This window comes from Triticum urartu, chromosome 7 (assembly GCF_003073215.2).
Source record: "Triticum urartu cultivar G1812 chromosome 7, Tu2.1, whole genome shotgun sequence".
Classification (NCBI taxonomy): domain Eukaryota; kingdom Viridiplantae; phylum Streptophyta; class Magnoliopsida; order Poales; family Poaceae; genus Triticum; species Triticum urartu.
This window is the reverse complement of record NC_053028.1, coordinates 450,287,590-450,292,557: the sequence shown is the minus strand read 5'-3', so window position 1 is coordinate 450,292,557 and position 4,968 is coordinate 450,287,590.

The window sequence follows — 4,968 nt, the reverse complement described above, 5'->3', positions numbered from 1 at the left end:
GAGTACCTTAGTAAATTTATAGCCCCCAACCTGAGGCGCTACCACCAGAGCTAGGTGACCCGGATTATCAACCCGGGGCGGATGATCCTCATGACTCCACATGATAGGTTGCTCTGACCAACATAAATAGCGGGGCACCGCCAGCTCAACAGTGTTCCAAGCTCTCTTGTGAAGCTTCTGATCTCATTTACACAGACTGGTGGTGAAAACATGGTACTGCCCACTATTCAACTTCTTTGGATTACTCTGATAACCAGACTGTTGCTGCAGTTGATTCCCATGATTATTCTGCTGATTGTAACCACTTTGATTGCCTTGGCCGTGAAACCCGGAATTTGAGCCGCCTCCACCATGACCCAGGCCATGAGAGCCGGATCCTGAACCACCGTTCGTGCCATGGTTGTGTTGGATTGACTCCCTAAAACTTCTCATTATGCTGCAATCTTTCCACGAATGAGTAGCTAGCTTCTGATTCTTTCCGTGTTTTGGACATGGCTAATTTAATACTGCGCCAAGGTCAAATCTTTCCCCTTGAGCTGGCGGTGCCTTACGACGCTGGTTATAATTGCGCGCACCGGTGTTAGCCACAAAATCATCAGCCTTGAGCTTACCGTTGCCGCCCTGATTGGTAGGGTTATACTGCTGTCCCTTCATTCCATTACTCTTCTTTCCCTTTCCCGATCTTTCATCCTCAGAGTCGGGGTCCTTGATACCATCAGAGTCGGCATACTTTACAAGAGCCGCCATTAGCTCCCCCATTTTGTTGCAATGACGCTTGAGACGCCCAAGCTTCTGCTTGAGTGGGATGAACCGTCAATTTTTCTCCAACATCAGAACCGCTGAACCGACATAGATATTATCTGAAGAATGTATGATGGTCGAGACCCGGACCACCCAGCTGGTTGTTGACTCGCCCTCGGCCTGAACACAAGAAACCAAATCCACGATTGACATAGGCTACTTAGACGTGTATTTGACATTCTGGATAAACCGGGCCTTCAGCTCCGACAATGACCCGATGGAGTTAGCCGAGAACCCCTTCAACTAGGTACGAGCCCTTCCCTATAGCTTCATGGTGAAATACTTAGCGTACGCAGCCTCGCTAACATCCAAAATCTCCATAGCCATCTCATAACTCTCCACCCATGCCTTAGGGGGTTGATCAGCCGTGTAATTAGGCACTTTACGAGGGCCTTTGAAGTCCTTCGGCAGACGCTCGTTTCATAGAGCCACAGTTAGACACGGCACACCGAGAGCCTTGGAAGTTACACTGGCCTCAATCGAAGCTATCGGGTAAACCGGCGCGTGCTGATGAGCCGCCAACTCGGCCTCCCGACGTGCTCTGCCCTGGTCCACTAAATCATGTGCATTGGCACCATTGCACGCCGGGTCATGCCCATGAGGTCGGTTACGGCGCTGCTTTGTACTCGAGACTGCTGGTGATTCAATGTGCCTACTATAGCTCCGGCTTGGACGAGGGGTTGAATGGATCCGGTCACGGCTATAAGAGTAAGCTTGTTGCTGCACTAAAGCTGTTTGAAGGAGCTCCCTAGCCCTTCAGGTTTCAACCGCCGCCGGAGTCTCACCCTCAACTGGTAAAGCCGCCAATCGCGTCGCCGCCAATCATCCAAAGGGGTGGAGTAGTGACCCAGTGGTGTTACCACGTGTTGAGGCGGGGTGTTGTTCATATATGGAGAACTTGTCATGCACGGTTGACCCGGCACCCCATCGCCTGGCACTTCAGTCATCTGATTTACCACTGGCGGGTTACTGGCCCCGGCTCTAGGGGTGTTGAAGAGGTCCCTTGACTCATAAATTGAGGGCAGACGACTTCGGTATTTTCTCCTCAAAACTTTGTTTGACGCGTTCTGATCCACCGTGAGCCGATATGAATCTGCTTGAATCCGCTGTGCTTGGGCACTTAAAATGGCCTGCTCTACCACCATCCTAGCGTTTTCTGTTGCTAATTCTGCCTTAGCTTGTGCTATCTCATCGCGCAACTTAGCTATCTCTACCTTGTGCTGCTCCTGGTTGTCTGGGGTTACCTCAACCTCCATCAGAGTCGGCAAAGCATCCAAAAGATCCCTTAAGACTTGAGCCGAAGGGTGCACTGAACCACCAGCCCCAGCTGCCATTACCGTAGCTGCACTAGAAGATATAGCCGCGGTGACTATCGAACCAAGAACCGGTTGGGTGCCAGCCTTGAAGATCGCCACCTGTTTGGAGGCTCACGGGGATCCGGAATACTGTCGCCATTCGAACAGCCCCTAAGCCGCCTGTCCTGTAGTTGATATATTGAGTTGATCTCGCCTGTGGACAACTCATCATCAGAGCAGATGGTCGTCTCACTGGCAGAGACTGAGCCTTCCAACTCAACCCCGTGGGTGAACCCAACGAAGACATTCCTTACGGCGGGTTGAGCCCGGTCGGGTCGTGCACGCTAAGCCGTCTCGATGATGTCGGTGAAGATGTCCGGCTCAGGGCCCGGCTCGTCAATCATGCCGATGAAGACATGGATTCCACCGAAGGGGACCCGGTACCCGTACCCAATTGAGCCAGCCACCGGGCCCCATCCTGCATCACCGATGTAGAGCTTTCCGCGACGACTCTTGGTCATCCAGCCCATAGCGTATCCCTTGAGCCCTTCGAAGTTGCCCTTTAAGAACTCAAAACCACCGTGCGCTGGCCCCATGGTGGGCGCCAACTCTCGTGGAAGTGTGACGGCAGATGCCCTCATAGAAGGACTTAGTTGTGGAGCCATTGTGATGAGGTTAGCTTAAAGGGGTTTAAATGGGACAAAGGACACGGGGAGTTTATACTGGTTTAGACCCTAAACACGCTTTGACTGGCTTTCGACTTGTTGTTTCTTTGCCCTAAGCCGCTGTCGGGTCGTCCCCTTATATACATGGGTTGACGCCCTGCGGCCTACAGAGTCCCGGCCGGCTCATACAACATGTCCAGCTCGATGACTCATCTTACATGCCTTATAATACAAGTTTACATATACATGGCGGTTTACACTTACGGGCCTTAAGCCGCCTCTGGATTTGGGCCTTTTAACAAGCCTATTTATGAACCGCCATCTTTAATATACTCTTGGGCTTCATTTAGATGAACTGCCATAATGGATGATCCGACCCCTCCTCGTGGGTCATATCTGATAGTCATATCCCCAAGAGCGTATGTGCTCGGGTTCATCCTTGCAGCATCGATAAACGCAACGACTGAGCTCCGTCTGGCGAGACGGCCCTGTTCACGTCACCTCCTGGGGTCATTGGTGTCTGGCCTTCTCAAGGGATCGCCTAAGGAAATTCGTCTGGCGTAGGTTGCCTAACCATCTCGCAGGACCACCGAAGCTATCAAGAACCAAGACCAGGCACAACCCGCCTTGAGGTAGGGCCTTGTGAGTCCGGCGCTGGCTCACGAGTGCCCAGACACAACTCGTCTAGCCCTGCCGTGCAAGCCACGTGTCAGGGTGGGGCTGTACATGCCCCGGGGGCTCCACTCAGAGGGAGCCCTCACCCATGCACCAATGGAAGCACCATGCTCCGCGCTGGCAGTCGACATGGCCGGGGAGCGGCTATGCCCATGCAAGTGCGGAAGTGCTATGCTCCGCGTTGGCGATAAACAACTAAGGGCTGCCCCATGGCCGTACCAACCTCAGGGAGCCACCCGGCTCAGTGTCGAGCCTCAACACAATGCTTTCCCCTCGGGAGAGTCATGAGAGGGGGCTGGAAACGGGGGCTATGCTCAGGCCCTGCCTAGCGTACGCCGTCCTGCCAGGTCCCTCGGACCTGGTCGTCTCGCACCACTCTTGAGTGGGACCTCGGCGAGGACAGGTATGAAGGTCTGCTTGAGCGTCAAGGGGGACTCCTGAGCATCGCAAATCAGGAGCCTAACTGGCCACGTAGCATCTCACTCCTTGGTCCGTCCTGGTGATCCAGACGGCCCAACGGTGCCTGAGGTATGCGCGAGGTCGGGCCCTGCCGACGTAGAACCCTAAGGCCTACTTTAGCGGCTCCTTCCCGCAGGCCATTTGCACATCAAGGGGGACTCATGAGCATTGCGACTCAGGAGCCTAACTGGCCATGTAGCCCCTACCCCTTGGTCCGTCCTGGTGATCCGGACGGCCCAACAGCGGCTGAGGTATGTGCGGGGTCGGGCCCTGCCGACGTAGAACATCAAGCAAACGGGAAGGAAATCACGGAACCTAAATAAATTATTACACAGCATATTGTCCCCCAAACGCCAAGCAGATTTTTAACACCTCCATGAGGCACATCTCATGTCACAGGAAAGTAAAACAAGAAGGAGCGCCGTTCTTCACCAGCAAGCCCTTTCTTCAGCCTTGGGCGCCATCGTCAGGGAGCGCCTTCCCGCCGGCAGCGTCACCATCGGCCGTGTTGTCGGCCTCGGTCGCAGGATCGGCGAGGCCATCAGTTGGAGGTGTAGGCTCGACGGCGAGGAACTTCTTCAATAGGGCTTCCACCTAGCCCTCCACGGCATCGCGACCTGGCATACCAGCGACAGCTACAGCCTGCCTGGGGACCGGGACCTGTTGGCGTAGAGCACCAAGCTATCATGAGGGAACAAAAGAAGAAGGTTTCTAGGTGCCCTATCTACAGGCGTCACCGCCGACGTTGTCATCAACAGTGGGCCACAGGAGGCCGACGCCAACCCCATCCAGATCAACGGCGGCGATGGGCGAACGCCGCGGCTGTGCTCCGGGCACGGTGAGAGCTCAGGGGCATGTAGCTGTCGTCACTCGTCTCCGGAGTCTCGTCAGGCTCGGGAGAGTCGCTGGACCCCCAAGAGCCGCCTCTGCTGCTGGAGGAGCTGTCAGCAGGTCCAAGGGCGCGCTGAGCACCTGCCGCCACACCGTCCTGAGGGCCCCCTCTAGGGCAGCATTCCAGGTGATTGCCCGCCTCGTCGAAGACCTTGAAGAACGGCGTGGAGGCACCGTTGTAC